Raw genomic sequence first — 22,416 nt, 5'->3', positions numbered from 1 at the left:
ATATTTGTTGTGGTAAAAACAACAAAGGAGATAGGAATACTAGATATTGCAAATTAGGATCTATAGGAATTTCTTTGAAAGTGCTTTTTTTTTTTAAAATTTCTAAATATTGTGAAAAAGGGAATATCTTTATTTTCTGTCTTTTATTCTTGGATCTTCAAGGACCATGAAAGTGTAAGAGCAAGAAAAATCTTTGCCGTTTTAACCTATTGATTAGTAAATGACTTCCACTTCTAAATTATTTCTATTTAATACCTCTTCTCTTATTCCCTATGTTGCAATCTGCAATCCTTCAAAGCCAAGTTATGGTTAACTCTCTCAGTGAAGCTATCAGCACCCTGGCTGAAATTCCCTTTTCTATTGGTCATCCTTTAAAATAGTGGTTCTCAAAGTGTAGTTGCTTGACTTGTAGCATCAGCAACACCTGGGCACTTATTGTAGATGCAAATTCTTCCCTGCTTTTTCTCCCAAAGCACTGAGTCAGAGGGGCTTCCCTGGTGGCTCAGTGGTGAAGAATTCTCCTGCGAATGCAGGAGACTCCGGTTTAATCCCTTGGTCGGGAAGATCCCCTGAAGAGGGAAATCCCCAGAATTCTTGCCTGGGAATGCCCCATGGACAGAGAAACCTGGTGGGCTACAGTCCACCCGGTTACAAAAGGGTCGGACATGACTTAGCAGCTAAACAACAACTGAGTCAGAAATTCTGGTGGTTAGACTCAGCAATCTGTGGTTTAACATGCCCTCCAGGTGATTCTAATATACACTAAAGTTGAAAAGCTCTGACATTTAGCATTCTGTCTCATATTTACATGGGAAATGTGTAACATCTGCTCTATTAGATACTGTGCTCCAGGGAGGATGTCTATACCATATTTGATTTTTAGGCTCCTATAAAAGGTAAGAGACATTGAAACATAAAAGTTTGTAGATGAATGGCCGTAATAGGGCATCGATCTTATGTTAGAGAGAGGGGAACAGAGTCTAAATCCAATTTCTCAATTTTCCAATTTTCCATCTGCTTTGACTGAGTGGACCGGATAATTACTAAACCCCTGTTTTGCTTTATGTGGTGTCTGTCTGAGCACAGAATAGATGTGCTCCCGTGTTACAGTCACTAGACATGTGTTCATTGAGGATGGTCTGCTTGCCTTTTTGAAACCCGGCGATTGGAATACTATTGCTTAATGCTTTGGTGGAGTCTGTTGGTCAAGTTTAAGTAAAGGGCAAATCTAAATTTATAGAACGGTTTTTCAAGCATTTTTGTTCTTCAGAAGACACTGTTCCATCCCATCAAAATGGATTCTCACTCACTTCAGGTGTTGCCCGTGAGGCTGTCGAGCTCTGGGTGTCTAACCTTGGTCTCTTGTCATCAGCTATTAAAACTGCTAAAATAGAAGACTGCTTAACCACTCCAGCTGTTAAAACATTAGTACATGCTTTGGTGAGCTCAAATTTAAGTACTTTGAACAGCCCTTTAGGGGATCTTGCTTCTCTCTTTTTTGAACTTGTAGTCAAAATTCAGCAATAGTTTTAACTTCTTCAGTCCCTCAATGTGCTCATATTTCTCCATTTCTCCCCCAAAAGATCTAGTTAGACATTAGTGTAAGGATTAATTTTTAAGCAGTTAGTTTTGTAAATAATTTTCATCAGTCAAGACTGTGATTACTTTTTTTTTTTTTGCTTTGCCTGCTGTCACTCCATAGTTTACAATTTTGTTTTGTTTCTTTGTTTTTTTCTCTAAAATTCTAAATGATTCTTACAAGGTAGAATGGGATGAGCTAAAAAGGAGTCAGGGGAGCCTTTTTTTCTTACCTGTCTGATAGATCTATGGCATAACAGTCGCCCACATCCTTTGTGTTTCCTGAATTCTATATTAATCCCTTTGTCTTTCTTGCCTTCTTTTGCACTCACATTCTGTGTTATACAAATGTCAATTTATACATTTGGCTGCTAAGTTTTATAGTATTTTCCTTCAAACTTTCTGGTTTGCATATTCATCCTTATATTCTTAATATGGACGTTTCTTAAGAAATACATCTAACGGTCCCAAATTTTAGAACTCAAGCCTTTACCTTTCTATAAAACTCCACATCTCTGTTCTACCTATATTCACCCTGATTATCTAAGGTGTTGCAACGCAAAGCATGGTTTCTGTTTCACCATCATTATTGTTATTCGAGAGTGTCAGAAATGTTGGATCCTGGGCCTGCCTTAGCCCCTGATGCAGATCAAAATCTGCATCTTAATAAGATTTCCCCCAGGTGATTCCTGTGAAAATTAAAGTTTGAGAAGGACTGTTCTAATGGACACCTCACACTTAAATAGGGACAAAATAGGGTTTTTGATTCCTTTTTCCTATCACTTCCTACCTAGGTGCTCTTTCCTATACCTGCTCCCTTCCCACTCCAGTTTATTTCTTTCCCTCAGTCCTATCATATGTTTTATTAAAAGTCCTGTAAGATCTACCTCTGATGTATATTATTGATACAAATCCATCCATTCTTCATAACTACCAATGTACTACGTTCATTATATTACTCATCACTATTTGAGGTTATCTTATGTTTCTATACTTATGTTTTGTCCTTACTGCATCTAAAATGTAAAATCCTTAAGAGCAAGATCTTGTCTGTCTTAATTGTCTCGATATTTTTAATACTTAACATGATGAATGGAATGGAGAACGTGCTCCAAAACTATTACTTGAATCGATTAGTGAGGTTTTTCACAGAACCCAAACAATATCTATCATGTATTAGATGCCCCATGACAATTTGAACAGTTTATGAGTTGGGGCTCAACACTGGCTTCTCTCTGTGACCCAAATTCTGAAATGGAGAAATATTTCATACTTAAGAAAGAATTTTCTTTCTGAGCGAATTAACAGGTAAGTTAATAATCAATACTGGCAATCAAATGATTTAAGTTTATATCCATATTTAGTCACATATCAAATGTGTGATTCTGGTTGTTATTTAAATTTGAGTTTCAGTTTTCTCATTTGTAAAGGGATATTATATTACCTGTAAGCTATCTGCCATGTGTCTTCCTGATTGAATGTATTCTATGGAGAATGTTTCACCTATCCATTTCCCTTCCCCTAGTTTATAATTGTCTGGGACACGTCAGCTAATAGGCCTTTTTTGCTCTCATATTGCTACAAGATATTATGTTAGCATCTTTGAAGCAATTATGATTTTTAATTGAAGCTGAATATATTTAATTACATAATTTTTAGCTGTCCAGGTTTAATTTCACCAAAATTATATCAAACTGGGACACTCTGAACAATGACTTACAAAAAGGAAAAATAAAATGGATAAAACTTTGATATGTACTTACTCATCTAGTATATCTTATTCTTTTTCAGTTTCTTTCATACCTGTTTGCTAGGTATGAATTTTCTCTATCTATTGTTCTTATCAACAAAATAAACTTTATGTAGCTCACATGTACATGTGCTTCTGATCATGTAGCCTCCAGTTAAAAAACAACACTCAAAGATTTTGAAGCCATTGAACTGGAAAGTTCTCTAAGATCTCTGTTTTAAAACATATAAACATATACATATAGGTCGCTTTTAATGGTTTATTAAATACTTATATATTACAGACAAATCTACTTAAGTAACTCAATAATGAGAGACTCAGTATATATATATATATAAAAAGTACATAGGCTTTCCAGGCAACATGAAGAAATAGGGACCAAATTTAGTTTCCTACTTGAAATAATAAAAAAGCAGATAAAATTTATGAAAGACTATTCCTGAGGTCTCAGTCGACAAGTGGCAAATAAGATTAGCCCTAAGAATTCTTGATTACTGTCTAGATTGCTGTTCAGGCAAGGAAAATGCAGCTGAGTACAGTGCCTTCCTTCGAGTCAAAGAGATGGAACTGGAAGGCAGGGAGGCTGAGGGTCTAGAGCCAGAGAAAGGAGACAGCTACAGAAACAGGAGCTCGGGAGACCTGAAGGTCTCTATCACATCTACCCTTGAGTATTGATTAGTGCATGAGTGAAGCTCGACTAAGACTGGGGAAATTATCTTCCAAAATGATTTGAGGGAAGAGTGCTCAGAACTGACACAGGGCCATAAATAGTAACTGCTCCATTCGCTACAGTAGAAAACCTCATAATTGAATAAGCAAGAGGGTTTTGCTTCAGTGGTGGGGTAAAATTAGGTCTAGCCTAAATGTAGATGTATATAGTAATAAATATATATTAAAGCTTCAAAATAAGTCCTGAAAATAGAAAATTGTTTCAAAGTAACTTAGCTTTGTTCCAGAATAAAGCTCAAGAATATCTGCAAGAAAACCAAAATATCTAGGACTCAACAAGATAAAATTTACAATGTCAACAATTCAATAAATTATTAAGAATACAAAGAAGCAGGAAAACACAGCACATAATAAAGAGAAAAATTAATCAAAACCAACCACAAAATGTTAGAGTAAACTGAATTAGTATATAAGAACATGAAAACATTAATTTTTTCTGTATTCCATACTTTGAAGAACCTAAAGGAAAGATTAAACATGTCAAGTAGGAAAACAAAAGATTTAAAAAGACCCAAGTTAAACTCCTGGGCATAAAAACTAAAATATTTGATATGAAAAGCTACTCTAGATGTGCTTAACACCTGGTTAGACATTGCAGAAGAAAAAATAGTGAATCTGAAGACATTGCAATAGATGCTTTGCAAAATGAGATACACAAAGAAAAAGTCAAAAAAAGGGGGGGGGGAACAGAAAATGAGTGAGTTCTGAGACCACTTTAAATGCCTTTATATATGTGTAATTGAAGTTCTTAAAAGAAAGGAGAGAAGGAATTTAAATTTTGTCTGATTTTGCTCAATAGTTTGTTTGCTCATTATGTCTGATAATTTTCAAAATTTGAGGAAAACCGTAAACTCACTAATATAGGAATTTCAAAGCCCAGCAGATCCTAAGGTAAGGTAAGATAAGGTAAGGTAAGTCACTTCAGTCGTGTCTGACTCTGTGGGACCCCATAGACGGCGGCCCACCAGGCTCCCCCATCCCTGGGATTCTCCAGGCAAGAACACTGGAGTGGGTTGCCATTTCCTTCTCCAATGCATGAAAGTGAAAAGTGAAAGTGAAGTCACTCAATCGTGTCTGACTCTTCTCGACCCCATGGACCACAGCCCACCAGGCTTCTCCGTCCATGGGGTTTTCCAGGCAAGAGTACTGGAGTGGGCTACCATTGCCTTCAGCACTTCATAATTAAAAGTTTTAAAATAAGTGACAAAGAGAAAGCAAAGATAAAACAATTAGGAAAAAGATGTGTTGTATACAGAGAAGCCAAAGCAGCAGACATCTTGTTGGAAACATGATAAGCCAGAAGACAGGGAAACAGTATCTTTAAAGAGCTGAAAGAAAGAAAGGAAAGAAGGAAAGGAAGGGGAAAGAATTGAGGAAAAGAAAGAAGGACAGAAAGTTAAGGATGGAAAGAAAGAAAGAACAGGAAGAAGCAGACATAATACTATACCCAGAAAAACCTTTCAAAAATGAATGAAAAATAAACAACATTTTAAGGTGAAAGAAAAGAAGTAATTCATGACCAACCAACCCAGACTATAAGAAATGTTAGATGAAGTCTTAGAAAAAAAAAAAAAATCCAGATCAATAGAACAGATACAAGGTTGATAAATAGAGCTCGATTGTTTTTTGTCAAAGGCAAAAGGTTATTCAAGAAAGATTGGTCAGTCTTTTCAACAGATGAGACTGCCAGAGTAAAACCTTCAGCTCAATTAACTCAAAGTAGAGTGTAGATTTAAATCAAAGACAAAAATAAAATTTCTATCAAAAATATGGGAGAAAATATGTATAGGTTTTGATTAGGCAAAGTTCTCTTAGGATTCAGCCGCATGGCTTTTACAGAAAAAAAAAAAATTGACAAGTTGGTTTTATTCAAAGTTAAGACAATCTGCAAACTTAAGACATCCTATAGACTGGGAAAAAGTATTGGCAAGTCACATATAAGACAAGGGACTTTACATATAATATATAAATATTCTCAAAATTCAAGTAAGAGAAGATGCAATCATTTTTTTTTCCAAAGAAAATGGTCAAAAATCTTTGAATAGACATAAAAAATAGATATAAGAATAGCAAATGAGCATGAAAAAGATACTCAGCACGATGAATTACTAGGGAAATGCTAGTTAAAACCAAAATGAGATATCACTACAAACCTTTTAGAATGTCCAAAATGAAGAAGGATGAAGATATGAAGTATTGGTAAGAGGTAGACCAAATGGAACTTTTTATGCACTGCTGGTGGGAATGTAAAATGGTGTAGCCAGTTTGTAAAACAGTTTGACAGTTTCTTACATCTATCAGCTTACACCTACAAAATGCCCCTGACATTCCACTCCTGGGTACACACCCAAGAGCAGTGAAAATATAGGTCCAAGTAAAGGTTAGGTCATGCATGTTCATAGCAGCTTGACTTGTAATAGGCCAAAACTGGAAACCTCTTACCTGTTTATCAAGAAGTGAATGGATGTCTGTTCTATATATAAAAACTTCAGTTCAGTTCAGTTCAGTTTAGTTGCTCAGTCGTGTCTGACTCTTTGCAATCATGTGGAATGCAGCACGCCAGGCCTCCTTGTCCTTCACCAACTCCCAGAGCTTTCTCAAACTCATGTCCATTGAGTCGGTGATGCCATCCAACCATCTCATCCTCTGTCATCCCCTTCTCCTCCTGCATTCAATCTTTCCCAGCATCAGCGTGTTTTCCAATGTCAGTTCTTCACATCAAGTGGCCAAAGTATTGGAGCTTCAGCTTCAGCCTCAGTCCTTCCAATGAATATTCAGGATTGATTTCCTTTAGGATTGACTGGTTTGATCTCCTTGCAGTCCCAGGGACTCTCAAGAGTCTTCTCCAACATCACAGTTCAAAAGCATCAATTCTTAGGCACTTAGCTTTCTTTATTGTCCAACTCTCACATCCATACATGGCTACTGGAAAAACTATAGCTTTGACTAGACATATCTTTGTCAGAGAAGTAATGTCTCTGTTTTTAATATGCTGTTTAGGTTGGTCATAGCTTTTATTCCAAGGAGCAGCATCTTTTAATTTCATGGCTGCTGTTAACCATCTGCAGTGATTTTGGAGCGCATGAAAATAAAGTCTGTCACTGTTTCCATTGTTCCCCCATCTATTTGCCATGAAGTTATGGAACTGGATGCATGATCTTAGTTTTCTGAATGTTGAGTGTTAAGTCAATTTTTTTCACTCTCCTCTTTCACTTTCAATGAGAGGCTCTTTAGTTCCTCTTCACTTTCTGCTGTAAGGGTTTTGTCATCTGAGTATCTGAGGTTATTGATATTTGGCCTGGCAATCTTGGTTCCAACTTATGCTTCATCCAGTCTGGCATTTCTCATGATGTACTCTCCATATAAGTTAAATAAGCTGGGTGACAATATACAGCATTGATGTACTCCTTTCTCAATTTGGAACCAGTCTGTTGTTCCACGTCCAGTTCTAACTGTTGCTTCTAGACCTGCATACAGATTTCTCAAGAGGCAGGTCAGGTGGTCTGGTATTCCCATCTCTTGAAAAATTTTCTATAGTTCGTTGTGATCCACACAGTCAAAGACTATGGTGTAGCCAATAAAGCCGAAGTAGATGTTTTTCTGGAACTCTCTTGCTTTTTCCATGTTCCAGCGGATGTTGGTAATTTGATCTCTGGTTCCTCTGCCTTTTCTAAAACCAGCTTGAACATCTGGAAGTTCACGGTTCACATATTGCTGAAGCCTGGCTTGGAGAATTTTGATCATTGCTTTACTAGCATGTGAGATGAGTGCAATTGTGCGGTAGTTTGAGCATTCTTTGGCATTGCCTTTCTTTGGGATTGGAATGAAAACTGACCTTTTCCAGTCCTGTGGCCACTGCTGAGTTTTCCAAATTTGCTGGCATATTGAGTGCAGCACTTTCACAGCATCATCTTTTAGGATTTGAAATAACTCAGCTGGAATTCCATCACCACCACTAGCTTTGTTCATAGTGATTCTTCCTAAGGCCCACTTGAGTTCGCAGTCCAAGATGTCTGGCTCTAGGTGAGTGATCACACCATCGTGGTTATTTGGGTCACGATGATCTTTTTTGTACAGTTTTTCTGTGTATTCTTGCCACCTTTTCTTAATCTCTTCTGCTTCTGTTAGATTCATACTGTTTCTGTCTATTGTGCTCATCTTTGCATGAAATGTTCCCTTGGTATCTCTAATTTTCTTGAAGAGATCTCTAGTCTTTCCCATTCTGTTTTTTTCCTTTATTTCTTTGCGTTGATCACTGAGGAAGGCTTTCTTATCTCTCCTTGCTATTCTTTGGAGCTCTGCATTCAGATGGGCATATCTTTCCTTTTCTCCTTTGCATTTAGCTTCTTTACTCAACTATTTGTAAGGCCATTTCAGACAACCATTTTGCCTTTTTGCATTTCTTTTCCTTGGGGATGGTCTTGATCACTACCTCCCATACAATGTTACGAACCTCCATCCCCAGTTCCTCAGGCATTTTATCAATCAGCTCTCATCCCTTGACTCTATTTCACACTTCCACTGTATAATCATAAGGGATTTGATTTAGGTCATACCTGAATGGTCTAGTGGTTTTCCCTACTATCTTCAAGTTAAGTCTGAATTTGGCAATAAGGAGATCATAATCTAAGCCACAGTCAGCTCCTAGTCTTGTTTTTGCTGACTGTATACAGTTTCTCCATCTTTGGCTAAAAGAATATAATCAATCTGGTTTTGGTGTTGACCATCTGATGATGTCCATGTGTAGAGTCTTCTCTTGTGTTGTTGGAAGAGGGTGTTTGCTATGACCAGTGTGTTCTTTTGGTAAGGCTCTGTTAGCCTTTGCCCTGTTTCATTCTGTACACCAAGGCCAAATTTGCCTGTTACTGCAGGTATCTCTTGATTTCCTACTTTTGCATTCCAGTCCCCTGTGATGAAAAGGACATATTTTTTTGGTGTTAGCTCTAGAAGGTCTTGTAGGCCTTCATAGAACCGTTCAACTTCAGCTTCTTCACCATTACTGGTTGGGACATAGACTTGGAATAGTGTTATATTTTATGGTTTGCCTTGGAAATGAACAGAGACCATTCTGTTGTTTTTGAGATTGCATCCAAGTACTGCATTTTGGGCTCTTTTGCTGACTATGAGGGCTACTCCATTTCTTCTAAGGGATTCTTGCCCACAGTAGTAGATATATGGTCATCTAAATTAAATTTGCCCATTCCAGTCCATTTTAGTTTATTGATTCATAAAATGTGGATGTTCACTCTTGCCATCTCCTGTTTGACCACTTCCAGTTTGCCTTGATTCATGGACCTAACATTCCAGGGTCCTATGCAATATTGTTCTTTACAGCATTGGACTTTACTTCCACCACCAGCCACATATTACATCTGCAGATGAAATGCTATTCAGCAATGAAAATGAATGGACTACTTACAGATGCAACAACCTGAGTAAATGTTCAGAACAGAGTTAACACTAGCAAGCTTGAGACTGCTGTCCTTAAAAAGATATGCTTAAGTGTTTGGCTCTGGGTTAGTAACTCTAAGCTTAGATTTCAAAAGAGTTCCCACCATTTCCAGAACTGTCCAAAAATGACTCAGTATGCCTAAAGTGTACGAACAGTGGAGTTTATGCTGAATACCTGCCTGCCTTCTGAGAGTCTGGAATTTTGGTTCATATCTGCCAGATGCTGCACACGTGACCAGATACTTCAGGAACTGAATATCTAATAAGCTTCCCTAGTAGATAACATTACACACGGGTTGTCCTGATTTCCCATCAGGAGAATTAAGATGTCCTGTGTGACTTCAGTGAGAGAGGACTCTTGGAAGCTTGTGTCTGGTTTCCTCTGGACCTTGTCTCATGTTCCTTTCCCTTTGCTGATTATGCTTTGTATCCTTTTTCCTGCAACAAGTCAGAGCCACCAGCATGGCAAGATGAGTCCTGTGAGTTCGCCTAGGAAATCATCAAACCTAAGGGTGGTGTTGAAATTCCTGACACAGTAAATCTCAGAAATGTTAGGCTCTGTGAAAGAAGCTAGACTCTTTCCACTTTAAACAGAAGTGTACACACTACACAATTTTATTTATGTATTTTAAAATACACATTATTTATAAAAATTTATTAGGTAACTATTTAATATCTATATAATTTTATATTTATTTATTAAATATATATATATATAATCTTAAAGAATAAAAACTAATTTATAGTAGAAGAAAAAAAGTCAATTGTGTCTTGGAATGTAGTGGAATGATGGTGGGAAGGGCAGAAGGAAAGAAGTAGAGAAAGGGGTGTGAGTGAAGTTTGGTGGATGATGGGTATGTTCAGTTTTTGAATTATGGGGATGGTTCAATAAATGTATACAGGACTTCCCTGGAAGTCTAATCAATAAGACTGTGCTTCCAATATAGGGGGCAAGGGTTCAATCCCTGGTCTGGGATCATTACTGCTACATGGCCCAACCCCCCAAAAAATACAAAAATTTTTTAACGTAAGCATATGTTAAAACTTATCAAATTGTGCCACATAAATACATGTAGTTTAGGTAGGTCCTTAGGATACCTAGAGGAAGATGTTCTTTTTTTTTTTAAAAAAGTACCTAGCACTTTCTATGTAATAGGTAGTATGTTCAGCACTTTCTGTGGGTTGTATTGCTTTTTATTAAAAACAAACAAAAAACCTCCTGAGGTAAGCACTGGTTTACCTCCTGACTCCTGGTTTGGCTTTCTGAAAGTTTCCTTACTTCATCTTCTTGTCCCTTCCCCCCTCGATTCTGTTCTTCAAGCCCAACTTCTGCTTCAGATTTCCTGTTGAGTAACAGTTTATTCGATCCCCTTTCCTCAGCCCATTAACTTATGCTGTGTCAACTTTATCTTTTGACTGTTGATTCCATGGGATTCTCAGCAATGACAGCACCCACTCCTCCGGGCAAGAGACCCTCTTTCCAGCCCCGCAGGCTTTCCTGGTGGCTCAGTTGGTAAAGAATCCATCTGCAATGCAGGTGGTGGATTATATCTTTTTAAAAAATGAAATAATATGTAAATAAATAAAATCAGAACATTTACTTAGTCGCGTCTGACTGTTTGCGACCCCATGGACTATAGAGTCCATGGAATTCTCCAGGCCAGAATACTGGAGTGGGTAGCCTTTCCCTTCTCCAGGAGATCTTTCCAACCCAGGGATGGAATCTAGGTCTCCTGCATTGCAGGTGGATTCTTTACCAGCTGAGCCACAAGGGGAACACAAGAATGCTGGAGTAGGTAGCCTATCCCTTCTCCAGTGGATCTTCCTGAACCAGGAATTGAACTGGGTTCTCCTGCACTGCAGATGGATTCTTTACCAATTGAGCTATCAGGGGAGCCCAATAGGTAAATAAATAAAGTCAGAACATTATGCTTGCAACGCAAGAGACACAGGTGGTGCTGGTTCGATCCTGGGTCAGGAAGGTTCCCTGGAGAAGGAAATGGCAACCCACTCCAGTGTTCTTGCCTGGGAAATCACATGGGCAGAGGAACCTGGAGGGCTACAGTCCATCGTGGGGTCCCAAGAGCTGGACATGACTTAGCAACTTAGATGGATGACTCCCAGAGCTCAAGCTAAGCTCTTGTCCCTAGAGAAGAAGAATCAGGCAAATCAGATAAACTCTCAAAGATTAAAATGAAAAAAGAATAAAATAGGCTGTCTGCTCCTGTGTTTTGATGTATGTTTAACTTTTTGCTGTTTGGAGCCCTGCTGTACATCATCTGCGATTGTTACATTTGTCATATCAATCAATCAGAGGCAATTATGAAACTGCCAACTCCATCTTTTTTATTCAGAAGGCTGTCTAACTCTGTGGCTATTAATAACTTTTTTATCTCTCTTCGTTTATTTGCTTCTTTTCCAACATTTTGATCCCTGGTACTGATATGGTTTGTCAGTTGCAGGTAGAGGATATTATTAGGAAATTAAATAATATTGGTTGCAGCAGACTCAAGTAATGGGGAATAATTTTCATGGTGATGCTTAGAATGTGCGCTGTACTGTTTTCAAAGGGAGAAAAAAGATCCTTTTCTTAGAGTGTGGACGTGAATGTTATCACTGAACTGTGTAAGAAATAGTTTCACTGGTAGAGGAGATAGTGTAATCGCCAAAAATTTCATGTCATGTGAGATTTGCAGTCTGGCCAGGAATCAGAGTTCACATTTAATTTATCTTTCTCACATCTAGCAATACGAAAGAGTGAGTAGTAATGAAAATAAATCCTTGCTTGAACAGCCTTGGAATTTTAAGTTGGCATCTAAAATTGTGCTTCCAAAGGTCTCATTTCTGTGGAGCCAGGGAGTCTGTATGGGTAGGTCAAGTTGCCAGGTGTGTATCACCTGGGCTTGCGAGTCTCTCTGCCCCAAGACCTTCTTCTTTATTGGATATGATACAGGAAGAGAGGGATTCAATTTCAAGGTAGCTTATAGAAAAGGGAGAAAAAAAATCTTTACATTTTATGATAACCTAGTTTGATCATTAGGCCAAACTTTCAGGATATTCTTTTTCTTTTTTTCTTAAAAAGAAAGACTGGAGACTTCACCATTCAGCACAGCAAGAGAATATTTTTCTTAATTGTACTTGCATCTGGATAATCTACCTAGATCCTTTTAAAAAATGAAATAATATGTAAATAAATAATATATAAAGTCAGAACATTTACTTAATTTCTCAAGCTCTCAGCTTCCTCTTCTGCGTAGTGGAAATAAGTGGGGGTTGGGAATGGTATATTTCATGTAACCAAATTTAGCACTGCTCATTTGGCCTGGTTTGTTACAGCAAGGAGGGCAAGGTAGGAATGGTTGCTCAAAATGAATAATTACTTAACTTTTAAAAAGAGAACAATAGAGGTATTAATAAAAATACTTCTGCTTGCAGGTTACAGAGACCCAAGTCAAACTGACATGAGCAAAGAGTAATCTTGGCTCATTTGCCTTTCAAGTTCACGGGTGGATTTTGTTGATCCCAACTGGATCGAGGGACTCAGATGATGCCTTTAGATTTGTTTCTCTCCTTCACTATCATTTATTTATACTTTGTCTCATGTGGGATCCAGTCCTAAGCATTCTGTTTCTAGAAGGTGATTTCTGCAAACTCTGTACTTAAATTTTGACAGCTCTCTCAGTCCAATTGCAAGAACCGCTATTTTCTCTAAATAGTTCTACAAAATTTTTTATTGGACCAGCTTGTGTCCTGAGTTCATTCTTGGACCAGTGACAATGGAGATTCATTGTTCTGATTATCAGGCTTAGAGCATATATTTATGTCAGAAACCAGGATGGAGTTTATACCATTCAAACCATGTAGGCTAAAATTAGTGCTGAAACAAGGGAAAATGTGGATTGTTTTTCCTAAAAGAATAGATTCTGGGCTGGTGGCTCAGGCAGTAAAGAATCTTCCTGCAGTGTAGGAGACCGGGTTGGATCCCTGGGTCAGGAAGATCCCCTGGAGAAGGGAATGGTTACCCACTCCAGTATTTTTGCCTGGGGAATTGCATGGACAGAGGAGCCTGGCGGGCTATAGTCCATGAGGTTGCAAAGAGTTGGACACAACTGAGTAACTAACACATTCACATTTTTTTTTTTTTCACTTTTCAAGAATTATTAATAGCTGACAATTATGTAGTGCTTACTCGGTGCCAGGCACTGACTGATCTGAATGCCTTAGATATATTAAATTACTTAATCATCAAAATAACCACTTTACAGATGAGGAAATTGAAGGACAGAGAAATTAAGTAAATTGCCCCGAGGTCATACAGCTTGTAAAGATCAGAGCTAGGGTTCAAATGCAGGTAGTCTGGCACTAGATTTCACTCTCTCTAAATCACTAGGGAACACTGCCTCTTGGAATAAAGAAACATCTACTTCCACTCAGACTCTGGAATTGCAGCTATTATTTTTGCCTGTTTTGCTTAAAAGCCGTTCGACATGGAAAAGACCACGATTTGATTTTGGTCCTTCTCTATGATGTAGTGGTGGTACTATTACCTGGAAGATTAAATACTAGTAAATCAATATGTTACTAACATACAGTAGGCACTTGACAACTGGTAACTAAAATAACACATTGATATGCCCTGGGGTGTTCAAAGAGTCCCCAACCCTCTGAATTCCCAAAACACATCGATCTCGGAATGTGAAATTGTACTTTCTCCTCTACTCACCAAGAAAATGGTTAAAAAGCAGTTCTGCCTGATTTACATTTTAGTGATTGCCTCATCACTGATTTTGCATTAAATACAGAGGTGTGACTAAATAATTCTGTCTTGCAGCATAAATTAAGAGAACGAATGTGCTTGGAATTAAACTCCCCCTGCTCCTTCTCCTCCTCCTTATCCACATAAAATACCATTTACTGAACACCTACACCCAGCATGTGGCATATCATTCTGTGCTAATTTTCTTGGCTTTTTTGGAAATGCCCTTTATTGCAGTAAGGAAATAAATCATTGAAAAGTATGGCATTTCTTTGCAGTAAATAAGTAAGGGTTTTATAACTCTTGAAAAGAGATAGTATAAATATGTATTTTAGTAACATTTCATCACAAACATCGATGACAGGAGTTTTCCAACTGGGGATCATATATGCAAACTAGTGAGACAAAGCTGTTAAATTTTGGGAGACTCAACTATGTTTGTTTTTCTATTTCTTTGGCTACCTAGGAAAACGGGTGTTTTTTTTTTTTTTTTTTCTCCTTCATGTATAATCTTGTTTTTCTCCTAAAAGGTAATTTTCCCATCTCCTTTAAGAAGTAAAAATGACAATAAAAATATTATGACATATTTCAGAGTTTGGCTGTGTGAACAGGTAAATAATACAGTTTCTGATAAAGTACCAGGGAACCAGAAAATGGAGTTCTCTTCTTCTTTGACTAAAAGGATGTTAGGGAGATAATATTTAGCTGAGAATGTGGAGGACACGAAAGGAGGCTTATCTTTTCACATGGAATGCCTGGGAATAACCCATAACATATTAATTTTTCTGATTACGTAGTCAAAACCAAAATGTCCCTTGGCCTGGCACATGGTTATCTATGATCAACTGAAACTTGCTAACGTAAACTTTCCCTTTGAGCTTTTGTGCCCCTATATTCTTTGAAGTGTTGTTCAGAGAGAAGCAGTATCAGTGTCCTAAGCAGATTTATGGGCTTGCCTGGTGGCTCAGCTGGTAAAAAATCTGCCTGCAATGTGGGAGACCTGGGTTTGATCCCTGAATTGGGATGATCCCCTGGAGAAGGGAAAGGCTACTCATGCCAGTATTCTGGCCCGAAGATGTCCTTGGACTGTATAGTTCATAAGAGTCAGACATGACTAAGTGACTTTCACTTTCACTTCCAGGCAGATTTTGGCTCCAATACCTGCTGTTAGTATGTCTGTACCGTTGGGAAAGTTATCTAGGAGGCAGGTCAGTTCTCCAGATGATCTGTTAAGCAAATTACCAGCTTTTGCTAAACTTACATAAATTTTCAAAGTTTAACAAGAATATGAATTATACAAAAGTTGACATGCTAACTGAGCAAAGCATTTTAAAAATGATAAAATTTTCTATAAGAAATGCTGTTTTCCAATCAACATTTTCCCTTTTCTTATTTTTTAAAATTTTTGTCCACACTGCATGGCACATAAGATCTTAGTTGCCCAGCTCAGTACTGAACCTGTGCCCCTCCCTGCAGTGGAGGCCTGGAGTCTTAACCTTTGGACGATCAGTAAAGTGCATACATTTAAGATTGTTTCTGGTCCTTCTTTTGGATTTGAATTTCAGTGCTTTGGACTGTCATTTTTAACTTTTTTTAACTTTAAGTATTTTTAATTTTCTGTTGTTAACACCTCAAATGGTATCAGCTTTCAGTTTGTGCATCTGTAGCCATTTTAAATATAAATTCAAAAGCATGTGAAATAATCACTGTTATAGTAAATTAAATTTTAATTTCAAATTAAATTGGATTTCAACTTTAAGAGGAATTAAATCTTTAGATTAAATCCAATTTTCAGTTATTTAAAGTAGATTTAATTACATTAAGTATTTAAATTAAATTGAGAACTTAAATCTGTGATCATCTTGAAGAAATAAATATAACCTAAAAAATTCTCATCACATAAGAAATGCAGAAACTCTGTTAGCTGGTAAGAAACAATTGAGATAGGCCAATGTGTTACATGTTTATTGAAATACTGGACACAAAGAATTACAAAATTGAAGGTGTGTAAAGAATGTGGGACTGTTCAGGATATTTTGCTGTGGTAGATCATACTATGATTAGCGCCACTAATACCTTGACCATAAGTCAGAAAGTGTGAAGGAAGAATTTTAGAAATAGACTAAAAAGTCCTAAAATTGCTAAAATCTGACAAAACAAATAATATTAAAATGAGTTTAGAGATCAGTAGAAACTGAGAAATTTCCATAATGCTTGCTGACATTTCTGTTTTGCTAATTTCTTTTTTAACCTAAGTCAAAATTCAGCCTTCCTTTTAAGCATTTAAAGTGTTCCTCCTTGATTTTCAGTTTCCTCATCTATTTAGGCTATTAAAATCATTTTCGTTCAGCCAGTAAATTTGATAGCTAGAACAAATTAGATATTTAGGAAGCAGAATTTTGCTGAGTTAATTTTAAGGGCATTAACTCACTGTCAGCTGCTAACTTTTCTAAGCCTCAATTTCCACATCTGTAAAATGAGAATGTCAGTAGCATCGCCTCCTTCCTTTTTGTTCTCTCATCTATGTTTCTCTTGAGCTGTTTATGTATTGAGATGAAAGTATCTAGTTTTATCTCTGTAAATGCTGCCAGGAGACCTGACACATATAGAATAATAATGTTAATAATAGCCCATTTTCATGCTAGACATTGTGAAAGTGTTTTACCTAATTTATTTACTTCTGAAAAAAAGCCAGCAAGAAAACAATATTACCTCCTCACTACTGATGAGGGCTCAGATGCTCAAGAAAGCGGCTTACATTGTGAAAAAGAGGCACAGGCAGCAGATAATGAATCTGAACTTCAAACGCAAGTGGTATCACTCCATGTTTGCTGTACTGAATCCCTGAGGATACCTACCGATAGGCCCCACCCCTGTCTTTTGATACACGGTATGGTGCTCTACTCTTACATTTTATGTTTTTTTTCTCTCTCAAAAAAATGTTCAAATATAAGGCCGTCTCAAGAGGTTAATATGAATACAGATACTCCAATGTTCACTACAGCACTATTTACAATAGCCAGGACATGGAGGCAACCTAACTGTCCATCAACAGAAGAATGGATAAAGAAGTGGTACATATATACAATGGAATATTACTCAGCCATAAAAAGGGATGAAATTATGCATTTTGCAGAGGTGTGGATGGACCTAGAGACTCTCATGCAGAGTGAAGTGAGTCAGAGAGAGAAAAACAAATATTGTATAATATTGCTTGCATGTGGAATATAGAAAAACAATATTGATGAACTTATTTGCAAAGCAGAAATAGAGACACAGATGTAGAGAATGAATGTATGGGTACCAGCGGGAGAAGGAGCGGTAGAATGAACTGGGAGATTGGGGTTGACATATGTACCTATGTGTAAAAGAGGTAACTAATGAGAACCTGCCATACAAGCACAGAGAGCTCTACTCAATGTCCTGTGGTGACTTCAATGGGACTGAAATCCAAAAAAGAGGGAATATATATATATATATATATACACACACACACATGGTTGATTCACTTTGCTGTACAGCAGAAACTAGCACAACATTGTAAGGCAACTATACTCCAATAAAAAGTATTAAAACAAAACAAAAAAAGAGGTTAATACGGCATGTAATTCAGATATTGTCTTCGGTGTATATGTGGCCCGACCCTGTGAGGATGAGAGAGAGAAGGAAGGTAGGATGGGCAGTATGACCAAATGGTGAATTAAAGGGAGAAAGGAGAGGAAAAACACCTACAAGTAAAAGCAACTATCCAAATGTACTTCTATTTTGACCCTCAGTAAGACTGTGTTAGTCACTCAGTTGTGTCCGACTCTTTGGGACCCCGTGGACTGTCGCCCGCCAAGCTCTTCTGTCCATGGAATTCTCCAGGCAAGAATACCGGGGTGGGTTGCCCTTCCCTTCTCCAGGGGATCTTCCTGACCCACGGATCAGACCCAGGTCTCCTGCATTGCAGGCAGATTCTTTACCATCTTGAGCCACCAGGGAAGCCTAGTAAGATTAGTGTGGATTATTCTGAATTGAAGAGGATTTCTGGGTCTTTTGTCCTTATTATTTCTCATTAGTGTCTGTGGAATGACATAAAGAAGATTTGTTGAAGATGTGTAATCAGCTAGAGCCACAAACACTGCTTTTTCTCTGTTTTGGAAGAAGTTCTTGATGTCTTTGCCATCTGCAGTTGACTACTGTGAACGCGGTGAATTTACACATTCTGAGAATTAACAGAGAACACCTGCAATCCTTTTCTAGTCTGAAGCCTCACCTGAGGTAAAGTGTTAGTTTGCTCATTGAAAAGGACATGTATGTTTCAGACTGTTGGCCTTAGAGCCACAAAGATGAAATGATATTGTTCCTGCCTTTTGGTGGTAATAATCTAAAGGATGTTTTCGGCTTCCCCTGGTGGCTCAGCAGTAAAGAATTTGCCTGCAATGCAGGAGATACAAGAGACATGGGTTCAATCCTTGAGTCGGGAAGCTGCCCTGGAGGAGGGCATAGCAACCCAGTCCAGTATTCTTGCCTGGAGAGTCCCATGGACAGAGGAGCCTGGAAGGCTATGGTCCACGGGATCACAAAGAGTCAGACACGACTGAAAATGACTGAGCACAGCACAGTCTAAAGGAGAGACGGACACACAGGAAACTATGATGTAGTTAGTAAGTATAGTATAAGGGATGTAAGGCAAATGTAGTTTCCAAATTGCTGAGAGCTGAATTTGTGTTAGACATTGTCCCAACATTGTATGTCTATTATGTAATTTTATTCCTATAAAACCCACTGAGGTGCTGTGTGCTTGGTCACTCAGTTGTGTCTGACTCTCTCCAACCCCATGGACTGCCATCCACCAGGCGCCTCTGTCCATAGGGATTCTCCAGGTAAGAATACTGAGTGGCTTGCCATCCCCTCTAGTTTATCTTCCCAACCCAGGGATCAAACCCAGGTCTCCTGCATTGCAGGTGGATTCTTTACCAACTGAGCCACCAAGGAAGCCCATTATCTCTTGTATAAGGGTAAAACCAGGGGCTCCAATAGAAATGTAAGCCATATTGCCATTGTATTAAGTTGTAATACAGGCTGGAGACTTAAATTTCTGCCTTTGGAAAAGAATACGAAATTCAATATACACGTTTCAGTTGAGATCATAACACACAGTGCCAGACTCTTGGGTTGAATCTGGTCTTAATTTACTTTTTGCTAGCTGTGCAACTTAGTATGAATTATTTAATACCACTGAGTGGTATTTCATACTACTGAGTCTTAATTTCTTCAGCTGTAGAATGGAATAATATTAATATATAGTTCATAGGCTTGTGATGAAGGGTATGTTGATGAAAAGTCAAGAGATAATCTGCGAAAGAAATGGGAAATTTTTATTCATGCCAACCTTAGGTTTATAACCTGGGAGACAGTCTTTCAGAAAACTCCAAGGACTGTTCTTCCCAGTAGAGGTCAAAGGACAGTTATATATGTTTTTGAGACAAAGGATTATACAACAAATGATGTTTTGGCAGTTTGCACAATTCAGATTGGCATAGACAAAATGAGTAGTGGGTCCTTCTGACCCCTTACAAGAACAAATGTTTTTTCTTAAGGTTATCTTGTTAATGTAGAGGCACAATAAAGGGGAGGGAAGAGGCCCAAACAGGCATTGAAAAACTTTAAATATTTCTTGTCTTGGCATAAAATATGAATTTTATTTTATCAACAACATGAGACTATATTGCAAAGTACTTAGCAAGGTGATTAGAGATTAGTAGGGAATAATCAATAAACACTAACTCTTATTAAAGGCAGTCAAGTAATTTACTCATTATTTCTTTCACCATTAATTTTAGTACCATTTGCATTATGTCTGAGTTTTGAGAGGAAGTGGTATGGTAGTCGTGAGGTAACTTGTAAGGTGGCTAGTGAGGCAAATATCAAAGAAAAATATAACAACCAAAGTGAGGAAATAGTTCTAAGCTAAATAATCTATAATTAAAAATTAAAGAAATTTTATAAATTTGGATCAACTTAAACACTATTTAAGAGATAGAGGCCCAACCATTTCCAAAATAGTAGAATGAGCTCAAAGATCTGCAAGAAGGATAAGCAAAAAAAGTCTGCACCTAGATGCATGACAGTCAAACTGTTGAAAAGCTAAAGACAAGAAAAAAGCTTTGAATGCAGCCAGAGAAAAATGACTCAACATGTACAAGGGATAAAGAGTATGAGAAATGGGTTATAACTCATCAGTGGAGCCAGGAAGCAGTAGAATAATGTGTTCAATGTGCCAAAGCAGGGAAAAAACCTGTCAATCATGACTTGTATAATCAGAAAAATTATCCTTCAAAAGTGAAGGATGAAAACATTCTGCAATAAACAAAGACTGGGAGAATTCCTTGCAAGGCAGTTTACATGATATGCTCTGATTTAGTCCTAACCAAATACTGTTATAGAGTTTTCTTTTTTTCTTACTCGTGTTTTACAGATGGAAGCACTATAAAGCCAAAGAGACGCTGAATAAACCACTCGAGGCCATATAGCTAGTGAATGGGACTTGAACCCAGATCGGCTGCATATCATAAGGTGTTCTCACTCGCTGTGCCTTCCCATGAAGTTTCATTCCATCAGTCTCCCTGCCTACAAGCTACTCTCTTTGGAACTAATCTTTTGAAGTGTTGTCGCTACCTGGACACTTCTGAATATCACTTCCGTGATGTCACTCTGTTGTTCAGAATCCTCAAATGGCTTTTCCTTACCTATAGCATGGAGGCCAAATTCTTGAACCTGATTTCTAAGGACTTTAAAAATTTGGCACTTAAGTACCATTGAAACATAATCTCTTAATATTTTCCCAGGTAGATATGTTTATCTCATATCTGCCAACAGTCTTCTCGCCATCAGTTGAAATCTTCACTTTTGTGGGGCAGAGACATAACTCAGAGCTCATGTCTTTGAATTCTTCTCGGGTATTTCCACTCTTTTTTAATGGCCTTTCTTTTTACATATTGCCATTACCCTATTGAGTTTATGTGTTACTATGTGTGTGTATATATATATAGACATAGTGGGAAAAAATCAGCTTGCTTCCAATCCAGTTAAGCAAGCTGTATTTTTTTCCACTATGTCTTCAGCAGGATTTAGCACAGGACCTTCTCTATTATAGCATTCTATTAACTATTTATTGAATGATACCTTATGGTTTCTGGATAAAAAATTAAATATTAAAATCAAATAATAAGAAAAAAATTACCATGTCCTGGTATTTAAAGTGGTCCCATTTGATTGGAAACTTCTGTCAGTCTGGAATCCTGTTAAAATCAAGTCTGAAGGAAACAGAAACCTTTTCTCTTTTCTTGCTCTAGTCTCAAGAGGCCACTATAGTTTTTCAGAACCAACACTTTGAATTTCTTCTCAGCCACCATTGCTGTGGAACCAAAGAGAGTTAAGACAGCTGCTAGTGGTCATGGAAGCTCACAGCTCATAAATTTGAGAAGATGGTAACCAATTGAAATTTGATGGGGCAGGTTTGGGAAGGGTTTTTCAAATTTGGAATATGAAACACTGTGTAAATCTCATGCTTATTATGAAGAGCAGGTTGATTCAATTAATGGACCCAAAATAGATTCTATCTTAGGCACGTCATAAAAGTAGTGTGAAGGATTATTATTCACGGAAAAATAATTGACTTCCTAGTGGACGTTGAACACTTAAAAATTGCTCTTTGGGTTTTGCTTTTTTGTTTTTTTTTTTGTTTTTTCATTTGTTTTGGTCTGTGAATCTGTTTACTTCTCAAAATATGGTCTATCTTTAACAACACAGCTGGGTCAGCCACTAGTATGAATGTCTTTCTGTTTCTCTTTTTCCTTAAAACTCTCCTTTGACCTCTTTCTTACTTCTCTCACTTTGGAAAAAAAAATCACATCTTGTAAGGAAAATCCTTTGCCCCATACATATTAGCTCCATTTATTCCATTAAATATGCTATAACTATTCCTGCATTTTCTGAGTCATCCTTCTGACTATATATTCATTCAGTTTACCAAAAGTAAAATAGTAAAACACTGTGATTAGTGATTGGTAATTTATGTTTGTTCTTTGCCCAGACCCTAATTAAAGTTTGCATTATCTAAGGGGGATGAGGTGAGGGAACTATGGTAGGAAGAAGGTGAATTCAG

The 22,416-nt window shown here is 37.5% G+C and overlaps 1 long non-coding RNA gene across 1 annotated transcript; it reads left to right on the top strand.

Moving 5' to 3' along the window:
* Positions 1-799: 799 nt before the first annotated feature.
* On the top strand, positions 800-22,179 carry LOC147363901 (uncharacterized). Its single transcript, XR_015133901.1, has 3 exons — positions 800-896; positions 18,326-18,527; positions 20,728-22,179. It is a non-coding gene; the product is annotated as an uncharacterized LOC147363901 (long non-coding RNA).
* Positions 22,180-22,416: the final 237 nt, after the last annotated feature.

Source organism: Bos grunniens, chromosome 10, assembly GCF_055505025.1.
Source record: "Bos grunniens cultivar Pamir isolate PY7600 chromosome 10, Bosgru_T2T1.0, whole genome shotgun sequence".
Classification (NCBI taxonomy): domain Eukaryota; kingdom Metazoa; phylum Chordata; class Mammalia; order Artiodactyla; family Bovidae; genus Bos; species Bos grunniens.
This window is presented reverse-complemented; position numbering and strand designations above follow the sequence as displayed.